This window comes from Mastomys coucha, unplaced genomic scaffold, assembly GCF_008632895.1.
Source record: "Mastomys coucha isolate ucsf_1 unplaced genomic scaffold, UCSF_Mcou_1 pScaffold20, whole genome shotgun sequence".
Classification (NCBI taxonomy): Eukaryota; Metazoa; Chordata; class Mammalia; order Rodentia; family Muridae; genus Mastomys; species Mastomys coucha.
The window spans coordinates 70,147,504-70,160,115 of record NW_022196903.1 but is presented as its reverse complement, the minus strand read 5'-3'; the positions used below and the strand labels follow the sequence as shown (position 1 = coordinate 70,160,115).

The 12,612-nt window shown below is 35.7% G+C and overlaps 1 long non-coding RNA gene across 1 annotated transcript; it reads left to right on the top strand.

Moving 5' to 3' along the window:
• Nucleotides 1–746: 746 nt before the first annotated feature.
• On the top strand, nt 747–4,460 carry LOC116098191. Its single transcript, XR_004121738.1, has 2 exons — nt 747–824; nt 4,156–4,460. It is a non-coding gene; the product is annotated as an uncharacterized LOC116098191 (long non-coding RNA).
• The last annotated feature ends 8,152 nt before the right edge of the window (nt 4,461–12,612 follow it).

The following is a 12,612-nucleotide window of genomic DNA, read 5'->3' as shown; positions in this document are numbered from 1 at the left end:
CTCTGGCCTTTTTATGTCCAAAGCCAAATTTAGGGGGATGATTTAGCAAGATTTATATGAGGAAGGATATGCAACAGGAAGACTGAAGAGGGAAGGCACTACAGGTGTGTGTCTGGTATGACTATGTATGACAGCACAATACATTACCAAAATTTTAGTGAGTCTTCATGGAGTGTGCCTTCTGGTACTGAAGAAATCAGGATCTACTCTTGTGTTTCTTAGTGTCATTAATGAATGAACTGAATATCAGGTGCATGTGGAAACTTGAGGACAATTATATTAGCATTTAAAAGAAAAACCCCAGGATAGGCATGATATAAATCCATGCACCTGCTCAAAAGAGGAGAATGGGGAAGAAAATAACAGCCAAAGCATTTGAAATAAGTTGCCTTATGGCAAATAAGCAGCCATATGAAAAGGAATGGACCATTAGAGAAAGCATGAAGCACAAAGCACTGGGGAAAATATGCTTGGAAAAAGGACAGGAGAAATAAAATCTAAGCAAAAGGAGTTACAAAGCATCAAGGTTGGTCTTATATGGAAGAGATTGTGCTATGGAGCAGAATCCTCAAAAGGAAAAGTGTGCCTGCCTTTCTAGGGGTGGTCCATAGACGCCTTCCTAAGGAGTGGTCTTTTTGGATCAACAATGTTATGAGTCCATTTACAGTTAAATTCCATCCTTTATTTTAACACCCTGAGACCACCGTCAACTTTGTGATACTAGTTGTCTGATTTCAGGGACCTGAGTCTGTCTGGACATTCCTGGGAGAAAGACCACTCAACCTCATCATTTATGAAGTTATTGATAGACTTATCTACAAGATGTAAGTTATGTGATTTCACATACAAAGTCACCCAATCATCATACTTGATTATAAGCAAGCATATTTTTATAGTACAGACACAATGCTTGCATCAAAGGGTCAACATGTTGAATTTTTTATCGAGTCACACTGCTTTGCTTAGTATGACTTCTGGGTACTAAAGCGTCATTTTATTTTTCTTGGTGGCCAAAGACACTTCATAACCATGAGTTTTAGTATTGTTTCAACATAACATAAAGTAACATTACACCGACTGAAGCCTTGCAAGATACTACAAGATACTAAAGTCAATTTAGTGAGTCTTAAGACTGATATTTAAAATGAACTTAAAGTGTAGTTTTAAATAATGAAACAAAATTGGGAATTGGCATGGCACCAGGGCAAGATTGATTTCTTTCTGAAAGTTAAGGAAGATGTGCATAAAGCTGGCTCTCCCCTTTGTTTCCTTTGGCATGTAGAGTTCCTCCCCCCTGCTTTGTGCCAGACTTGGATAGAACTTTTACTGCCCTAAATTGTATTTACTTCTCAGAATTCCTGAGCCTTGATACTAGGTTCTCTGTGGGAGCTCGATAAATATTCATTGATGGGGATGGTAATGAATACTAGATTTTTTTGGCTCTTTGCTTTCTGACTTTAATCCAGCCATTTCCTTCTCTCTTCCCTGGGGGAACTGGCAATCTGTTTAAAGCATGTTTGCACTTTGGAATCAGGAGGAGAAGCTAGCATAATTATTAGCTTCCAGTATCTCCCAGACTGTCAGTTAATTCTCAGGTCTTGCCATTTTCTCTACTCTACCCAGAGACCTAAGTTTCTATATAAATGAATTACATACCACACTGGAAGATTTCCTTCAGTGATGAAAGGATAGAGTACTCCCTGATCTCTCTCCAAGCACACTGTTGTACAGATGCCCAATTTCACCCACTTTGTTGTGACCATGGTGAAAAAACTTGGTTAGTTATCAGATCTGTCAATAGCTATGTGGAATACTCCAGAACAGTCAGTTGGGTATCAGTTTACTTACCTGCAAAATGATGGGCTAATATAAGATATTTGTTTTCTATCTTCTTAAACTGAATAAAAATGGAAAAATCAAGCAGATACATTTATTGATTAAAATATGTACTGATGTTACAAGACCACAGATCTCATTATTTGAATAAGAAGATGTGTGAGTTGGATATTATAATTTCTTAATGAATAAGGAAATGTAAAGAAGAAATTACTTTCTTGATGTATATGGAAAATCATAAAATTACAAATGAATTGACCATCTATGTGTTCCCATTATGGGTAAGTAACTAAAACTACGCTGTAAATATTTTACATGCCTACTGCTGAGACTGCCCATACCCAGGGAACTGCAATTTGCAGGGTTTTAAAGCATGATATTAGTTATTTTTCTCATTGCTATGACACAGTTTTGACAGACAAAACTTAAGGAAGAAAATATTCATTTTGGATCACTGTTTGAGATCTTGCCCATCATGACAGTCGAGGAGCAGTGATGCGGATATGAAATGCCTGGTTACATTGCATCTACAGAGATAGAGGGATACTGGTGCTCAGCTTGCTTTCTCCTTTCTTATGCCTCTAAGGTCTTTCCTCATCACTTGCACCATCCACATTCAGACTGGGTCTTTTATTTCAGGTGAACCTTTGTAGCAGTACCTTTATAGATATATCCAGAGTTGTGTTTCCACAATAATTCTAAGTGCAATCAAGTTGACTATGAAGACTAATTATCAAAATCAGGATCAGGTAATTCTCAATGCTGTGTTTTAGGTAATGTATAGCTTTCTATCTTTCAAATCAGTTACTAAGCATTGTGTGGAGTTATCATGTATCTTCAAGAGTTATTAGTTCATGATTCTGCTTCTATTGGTTTCCTTCTGTCTAGAAGTTAAAGGCTGTATCTTAATGTATTGGATAGTTGCAGGAAGATCTGTTCTTTTGTCTCAGAGCTGATGTGCTTCAAGTGATGTCTGAAAGTTTAGATCAGAAATTTCAATCAAATTGCACTTCACTGATTCTGTGAAGACTATTTTATTGAGGTTCAACTCCATTAACATGAGGAAGCCTGTCAATCTGTTCAACACAGAGTGTCATATTGTGAGATATCGATACTTCATTCTGACATCAGACATATCAATGTCAAAATTTTAGCTATTCTTTCTGGTTACTAATGCTTTTGAATGATAGATTTCCCTGGACATTTCAGGTTAAATCAGCATACCCTTATTTTTTTGCTAAGCTTACTTTGTTTGCTTAATAATTCATTTTAGATGCATCCTCTTTTCTATACTTTTTTTCTTAGTTTACCTTCTCTCTCCTTTCCTATTTGTTCCTGTCTTATTTTGTTGCTTACCACAAAAACTCAAGTCTTACAAAGAGATCAACCTGTGAATTACAATAATCTTTGTGTTCTTTGATAATAGCCAGGGCTACACAAAAATCCCTGTCTCAAACAACACAAAAGCAACAACAACAACAAAATAAATAAAATATATGATACAATTTTTACATGATTGTAGGAAAGGCTTATAGAGTTGTTGGCTATTTTATTTGAACTCAAAGCTGCATCAGTGGGAGACATAGCTCAACAGTTTAGAACACTGGCTGGTCTTCCATAGGACCTAGGTACTATCTATCCCAAGAATCCTGTATTAGCTCACATCAGTCTCTAATTCCAGTTCCAAGATACCCAATACCTTCTCTGGCTTCTGAGTGCAATACACATACAGAGGACAAACAGACCTATGACCAAGTAGAACACTCATACATGTAAAATAAAATTTGATAACAATAAATAAAGGGATAGGGAGTTGATTCATGAGTCAAAATAGTATTTGTTGCTCTTTTATAAGACTCAGGTTTGGTTCACAGGACTCATACAATGGCTCACAACCATCCACAACTGAAGTTTTAGGAGATCTGTTGTCTTTGTTTTTTTTTTTTTTTTTTTTTTTTTTTTTTTTTTTTTTTTTTTTTTTTTTTTTTTTTGGACCTCTAAGGCCTCCAGGCAAGCAGAACACTCATATACATAAAAATAAAAAATAATTAATTAAATAAAATCAAAGCATGATTGTGTGCTATCCTTGGTCTTAGTGATTAATTTAAAGATGTTTCCTGTAAAATTGTTCTTTAGAATGGGGGCTCTAACATTATATTGTATATGTAGATGAACTAGCTTCTCATATTTCCTGCTCTGGTAGGTGCAAAGCCCTTATCAGTGTTTAGTTTCTAGATTTAAGTTCATTTTTATAATCTTATTTTCCATGGGAAGTGCAAGTGAAGGATTCTTTTTAATCAACATTTAATTCTAATTTAGTTTTCAGACGAGAATTGGCTGGTAGTCTCATTTTTCTTCACATGAGAGAACATTGGCAAGACAGTTGTTCTGCACAGAGAATTCTACTGCACCAAAGCCCCAAATCATTTCAAATGAATGAGTATTGCATTGGCTGGGACTCATCCCTTGGGGGTATTTGCTTGTTTGGTTACAATACAGCTTCAATAATTGAGGTCTCTTTTTTCCCAGTGAAATATTACAATCAACTATGGTCAATTTAAGTAACTTTGAGTTAATGTAAAACCAGATTTTGTGACATCTGAAATTACAAGATGATTTTTAAAGAAAATGCTTCATTGTGTGTAAAACATTCATAACATGGAATTAGAATGATAATATATTTGTTGTAATACTTAAGAGAAATTAAGTATATTTTTCTTACTCTTATTAGTTCTATAGCTGAGATCATGAAGTTAAAGGATGTGGCAAGACAAAATCATGTAAATTTACTACGATGTAAAAGTCTTCATAAGGAAATCAGAAGGCCCAAAGGGTTTCACAGATCTGTGAGGTTTTAAACATGGTTTGATGAAGTTGATTGTTGCAGAGATATGTGATTGGATAGGTCTGATCCAACCATCTTAAGCTGGGAAGAAAATATGACTACCTGGTAGAGCAGATTCTCCCATCTCCTATGTTTTCACATATGATTACATGAAAGTTGATGCCATAGTTTCAGAATGGTTTGTTCCTACAAAGTCAAATACTAGAAGACAGTCCATACTATAATGGTATAAAAAAAGTGTACAAGGACACACTTTAGGGAATGGATACTAGTGGGAAGTAACAAGGTACTTGGAAGTAGTTAATGCTCATTTCATAGAGACTGGTTTGATTTGAACTGAATTATTTCCCATGACAGTTTGTTGATATAAAGCAGAGAATCTCTCTGGATTATTTCCTCACCTGCTGTGCCTCACTGTCACTGTGTCTTCCACCTCTGGTTCAGCTGTACATTATCAGCTGGCACAGAGGCTGGAGGACCTCACCAGGGTCAGCAGATGCTGAGACCATGTACTGGTACTATACTCCCTCCTGAAATCTGAGCCACAAATGACACCTTTTATTTCTAAAGTACTCAGCCTTTGATGATTAAGTATAATAATCAATAACGCACAGAAAAAACTTCTTGTGAGAAATGGGTATCACTGTGACCTGAGCATGTGGCAATGGTTATGGAATTGGCTATAGTAAGAGTTTACAAAGGTTTGAAGAAAAAGCTAGAACATCTTTCTATTATGCTAAATGAAGTGGAGAGATGGACTCTAAAAGTACAAACAATAAATATGGTTTAGAACTTCTTAGAAGGTTCTAAAGTGGCCAAGTGGCCAACACTGAAGAGCTGATAGAAGTATAATTGGTAAAGGACATGCTAGCCCAGTAAGGTAGAAGAACATTACCATTGGAGGATCTTATGACCTGTTTCAGGATGAAGGGGAGAAGATAATGAGAGAATGACTTACCAATCCACAGAAAAGAATCAGGAGGAGGTAAAACCTACCTTTTTTGTTCTCTTGGTTTTTCAGTGAGGTCAACTCTCTTCTGTGCTCAAAGAGTTTGTAATTTTTTTATTTTTGGTTTTTTGTTTTAGATACTTCCTAGCTTTGGCTTGACTTATGGATGAAAATAAAGGGTTTTATGTTTGCTGTATGCCAACACAAGGATTTTAACTTAACAGTGACCTTTAAAAATAAATGTTGTTTCTCAAATATACAAGTTTTTGAGATGTTTAGTCTTCAATGTCAGCTTGACTGGGTTTAGAATCCCCCAAGACATATATAATCTGGATGCTTCTGTGAGAGTGATTTGAATGGGCTTTGACTTAGGAATACCCAACCACAAAGATGAGTTATAGTTATTGAATGGACTGATATTCTGGAATAAAAAAAAAAAAGAAAATGAAAAAGAAAAAGAAAGAAAGAAAAGAAGAAGAAAAAAAAGTAGAAAATGAATACAATCTAAGCCATAGAAAGGAAAAATAAAACTCCTTCATAAGAAGTATTGACATTAAAAATTCCCATTCTTAGCCGGGCGTGGTGGCTCACGCCTTTAATCCCAGCACTTAGGAGGCAGAGGCAGGTGGATTTCTGAGTTCGAGGCCAGCCTGGTCTACAGGGTAAGCTCCAGGACAGCCAGGGCTATACAGAGAAACCCTGTCTCGAAAAACCAAAAAAAAAAAAAATTCCCATTCTTAATTGAGTAATTACATGTGATTCACACATATTACTGATGATTTCTGTAAATGTCTAGGCAGTACACCTGTATTTCCTTCCAGTACTTGGGATATACAATTAGTCCACTAAAAGTTTGGAGTGTAGTCTTGTCTATCCAGTGAAACCTGCTTCAGAACCCAAACTAAACCAAACAAATAAAAACAATAAAACAAACTAAACTCACATAGTTGAGAAATCACCATAAAATCAATAACTAAAGTATATAAATGGTCTTCTCCAATCCAAGTATTCCATAACCAATAAGAATCCTTCAACATTTATTTACTACTTTGAGAGTCAAGGTAATCAGTTTATGTGTGCAAAGCTGTCAAATTGAAATGGTCAGGCTTATGCTGAATTAACTAAATTTTTATACTTCTCATTCCTATTAAATATTAAAATACAGGAAATAAAACATTTAAAAATATTCATTTGATAATGTGTGTACTTAGCATCATTCATAACAGATCTCTTAAGAGGTAGCTCAGAAGAATTGAACAGTCTGCATTGAGACACCACTGACCTAAGATTTGAGCTAAGCTTTAGTTGATGTTAATGAATTGGTTTGGTGGAGAATTCAGCATCTACAAGTGATGCATTTTACAGACAATAAAAGCCTCAGACAAGTCTTTACAAATGTTAAAGAAAAGGGCTCCTTAAGCCTAAGGCAGATTAATTTTAACAACTAATTTAAGACATCTCTAATTTCAGCCTCAATATAAGTATACACAGAGGTGTTGTTCAGGATTTTGTTGTAGTGAGAAATACTCTCCAAACATCACAGGCTTAAAACAACAAAGATTAATTTCTTGCTTGTACAAAGCATGTAGACGATGGCAGTGGATTTCCAGGTTCTCAGTCTGTGCAAGCAACCAGCCTTCTACTTTCTAATAAACTTCTACTTTTCTGGCTAGGGACGAGAAGTAAATGGAATTCTCCAAGAGCAGGAAACACTTCACTTCTGAATTTTACTAATCAAATCAGGTTGGTAAAATATGCTTGACAACTAAGGACTTCAACATTGTTATTTTCCTTTCTTCCTTTGTTCATGAAATACATGTTGTTTGTGTGTCTTTGGTGGGGAGGGCATTGTGTGGAGAAGGAGAAATGTGTTTTAATGTTTGTTCCAGGTATATATCATTAAAAATATAAAGCCATATAACTCCTCTCTCCCATTGTCTAAGGAGCCTGGGGCCTAGTAAATTTCTTACTTAACTCATGTGATTTCAATGTTATATCTTTTAGAAGATGTGAATCTAAATGGATACACTCTAGTACTCTGAACATAAGAATCACTTAACATCTGTTAGCTACAGTTTCATTGTCAACAAAAAAGCAATACATAAAATAAAGCAATACATGAAATAGTCCCCGAAGCCCATACTCCTCACAAACTGTGCTTCACTACCTACTAGACTGCTTGTCTTTCCTTCTTTTCTCATACCTAGAATCCATTCTTAGCACATGGGATTTGAAAGGTCATGGAAATGAAGCTTCTGTAGAACAATACATAATAAAGAAAATTTGAAGTCTGCAATTAGAGTTTTCTCTTTGTCAATGTCCTACTTGTATCTCCGTATATTTCTTCTCTAGAGCCAGTCTTATGCCTTTTTCAGGTATTTGTCACAAACCCACATGTCTTCATTAACATTAGGAAGAGAAGCTGTCTCTGTCTATACTCCATCAACAGAATGTCATTATTTGCATCTTGAAATGCACTGGTTTGCAAGAAATAAAATGAATCCATTCTCCTATGGAAATCAAGCCATGTAAAGACATGCACAAGGCAAACAGCATACAAGTGAGAGGTAGAATTTTTCTGAATGCATTCTGTACTTTGGACTGTGCAATGTACAAGGGTCACAATTGCCAGATGGAGTTCCTCATGTTCCATCTGTGATATATGTTGTATACAACAGATTTTGCAACATCTCACAATTGTCTCAGGATTTCCATCTAATATGGGCCATAAACCTTGTTCCTTTTTTTTTCACCCAGCAAATTTCAAAGGCCCATGAGTTGCATGTGAATCACAAATGCTCCACAGGGTTCAGACAAACTTTGAACTCCAAGTGTCAGGAAACAGGATTGAAAAATTCGCAAAAACACCTTTATTCTCTGGGTCAGCTCAGCAGGGACATTGGAGTATAGAACAGGTGAAGATGAAAGCTAATCAAGAAAGGAAATCCTTCTGAAACAACAACACCAGACAGAAAAGCCCTGATTCACAATCAGGGAACTGGTTGGGTCTCTTCTGATTTTAAGCAAAGCATCATTTTTGGCTTTTCTTGATACTTATATCCAGCTCCGAGAAGTGTACCACTAGAGGCTTCTTTCTTACATCTCATCAATAAATCAGCAAGATAAAAATAACTACCTCTCTCAAAGTTAAGGGAAAATGAAAGTCAAGGCTACAGCTCTTTTCTTCAACTTCTTGCTTCCCCTTCTATTCTCTGACAGCGGTAACACCAGGAGCTCGAAGCAATCAAGGCTGATCTTATATATGCGTACATATATACAATGCCTACTATCATTAAAAACCTAGTTATAGCCACTGATTCATTATAATATAACTCACTTAAAAATCATTCATTCACTCAAATATTTGAAGATATATTTTCATTCTTTCTCTTTGAAAGAATACAAAAAAGCGATGTTAGAGAAATGGCTCAACAGTTCAAGAGTGTGTATTGGTTTTGCAGGGCATTCTTCTGAGGGCATCTGTACCTCTCTCTCTATTTCTCTCTCTCTCTCTCTCTCTCTCTCTCTCTCTCTCTCTCTCTCTCTCTCTCTCTCATTAAAATGATAAACTGATGATTTTATTATAAAAGAAAATTCTTGAGTGCCTGGGGCTGAAGTTGTGGATAGTATTTCATCACAGTTGTACATGAATCTCCGCAGCACAGGAGATTGTGGAAAGCTCTTTCTTTTAGGTCTGTACAGAACTTGAATGTTTTTATTTATTCACAGCTACTTAGCTTTCAATAACTTCCAAATACCTCCCTTTCTGTTCTCCAGAAGAGGTGGAGAGGCCTGGACAATGAATAAGTATTCTTTCCTGACTCAGACTTAAATTGTGAATATGTGGAACATTCATTTAATATAGTGGTATTTATGGAATTAGTTTGGAGTCACCTAATGCTTACTACTTAGCACTTATTAAGCTTTGTCTCCAGATATATAGTTTGAATTATTTTTATCTTCATATTAAGTTACTTAGGAATTCTAAATTTTAACTTGAGAACACCAGTTATATTTTTCATTGCTGTGACCAAATGCTGACAGTAAACATCTCGTGGTGATGATGATTGACTTGGGCCTGTGGCTTTGAAGATTTATTTATTTTTTATTTATATGAGTGCACTGCAGCTGTCTTCAGATACATATTAGAAGAGTGCATCGTATCCCGTTACAGATGGCTGTGAGCCACCATGTAGTTGCTGGGAATTGAACTCAGGACCTCTGGCAGAGAAGTCAGTGCTCTTAACCACTGAGCCATCTCTCCAGCCTGGTCCTGTGGCTTTAGAAGGCAGAATTCCTTATGGCAGGGAAAGAGTAGCATTCAAAGGAAGTCATGGCTGTGATGATAGGAACTTGTCTGTGCCTTGGTAGATAGGGAAGCAGAGAGTGGGACATCTGCTGTTACTGATTTTTTCATTCTATTTTTTGATTATTTGAGAATATTAGTTCATGCAACACTACCACACACATTTGTGAATGGGTTTAATCTCCTAATTTATAGCCTGCTGAAAATACCCTCACAGATTCATCCAAATGATATATGTCTTGGATGGTTCTATACCCTGTCAAATTAATGTTGAAGACCAATCATCACACTATCTCATATATTTGAGATACAGAATTTTCTGTGAAAGGTCACTGATAAATTTAACATTTTGTTGGTATACACAACATATAAAACCCATTAGGTTCCTCCTTAAAGTAAACCAAAGGTGAATACTTTAAAAGCACAAAATTTTTAAGCACATAGGAGACTCGAACTCAGTGAAAAAAAACAAATAACCCAACATATGAGGAAGGCAGTCTCAGGAGAGTTCATTAAGGAAGACAGGCATTATTCTATAAGCCACTAAGATGAAATTTTAGTAAATATAATTAATTTTAAATATTGATGGTAATAATGATATAAAGAGATGACAATTTCTCATATTCTTAATTCTAACACACAGATCCTTTCCATACCATCCCTAAGTTATCATGAGATGTGCTGGAACCAGAGAAAGAATCTAGAGCAGAGAGCACTCACAGCAAGGTTCCGAATACGAGAACAGTAGGTATTGTGAAGCAATTCTGAAACATTGCTCAGATACTTTTCTATATTTTCATGGAAGACATCTCTTAAAGAATTGACAGATAGAGATTGTAGTTTCAGTGAATTTGATAGCTTATAGCTAAGGGCTTGACCCACAGTTGGATAAACTATCCGGGAAAGATTAGAAGTTGTGAACTTGGAAGAGGAGTATCACTAGGTTTCAAGAGACTGAAAATATTTTCAGTTCTCTGTCTCTCTGTCTCTCTGTCTCTCTCTCTCTCTCTCTCTCTCTCTCTCTCTCTCTCTCTCTCTCCTTTTATTTTCTGCCTCTCAATTGTTGTGTCAAGATATGAGTTCTCAGGATCCGCTCCAGCACCATACCTTTCTGCCTGCTGCCACAATTCTTGTCATGATGGTTATGGACACAACCTCCAACTCCTTCCGCATGCTCCCAATAAACTTTTTCTGCTATAATGTGCCTTGGCCATGGTGCCTCTTCACAGATACAGAATATTAACTGAGACAAGCAGCAAAGCCGTTCACAAACTAGAGATAAATACTTACCCAATGTGAGGAAGAGAGAACAAAGAAACCCCTCTTTTATTTCTGCCAGATGAGAAAGTTGTCACTGATCCAGATGAGCAAACATTCACTATTCCTGGAGGTGAGATCCGGATCATTGATGGAAAGGATAAAACCTTCAGAGTCAGGAACACGTCATTTGCACAAGAGCGAGGCTGAAGGAAATAAAAGTTTTTCTTTGTTTCTTTCATGCTTCTATAATTGTCCATCATGAGGAAGGAAACAGGAAAAACCCAATATATTGCTTAGAAAGAGGCAGAAATACCAAAAGATGTTTTCTTTGTGATACAGGCAAAGAGGTTATGTTAACCAAGAATTTTATGAAAATTATATAAAAGGAATCCTTTCACTGCTATTTTAACATTATGTAATATAGAAAGACTTCCAAGGTTGCTAGTTAATTGAGTGAAAATGTAACAAAACACAAGAATATCCTAATGTTTACATGAGTTTACTCAATTTTCCATATAAATAACTACAGGGAAGCAAAGCCCATGTCTAAGCATAATTAAAATATAACAACATTTATTGTCCTCTGAATGTTTTGTGTTTAAAATAAAATGATAAAATATACAAATGTACAAAAACACAAAACAATTGTCCAAAAAAATTATCAGCAGAATCAAATTAAACATGACACTGACATGTGAAAACTCAGACAAGAAAACCAGACAGTATACTAAATATGCTCAGAGAAAGGGTGTGTAAAAAAAGTATATGAGAATTTTAGTAGATATAAGGAAAATTTTAGACATGAAAAGGGAGACATAACAACAGAAACGGAGAAAATCCAAAAAAATCAGGACATCCTACTACAAAAGTATATACTCAACAAAACTGGAAAACCTGAATGAAATGGACAATTTTCTAGACAGATATGAGGTACCAAAATTAAATCAAGATCAGATAAATGATCTAAACAGCCCCATATTTGCTAACGAAATAGAAACAGTTATCAGTGTCCCAATCAAAAAAAGCACAGGACCAGATGGGTTTAGTGCAGAGCTTTATCATCTCTTCAAAGAAGACCTAATACCAATACTCCTCAAACTATTCCCCAAAATAGAAAATTAAGGTACTCTACCTAATTCATTCTATGAAGCCACAATTACTCTTATACCTAAACTACACAAAGACCTAACAAAGAAAGAAAACTTCAGACAAATAACCTTTATGAATATTGATGCAAAAATACTCAATAAAATTCTTGCAAACCGAATCTAAGAACATATCAAAATGATCATCTATCATGATCAAGAAGGCTTCATCCCTGGGATGCAGGGATGGTTCAATATATGGAAATCCATCAATGTAATTCACTATATAAATAAACTCAAAGAAAAAAAACATATGATCATCTCATTAGGT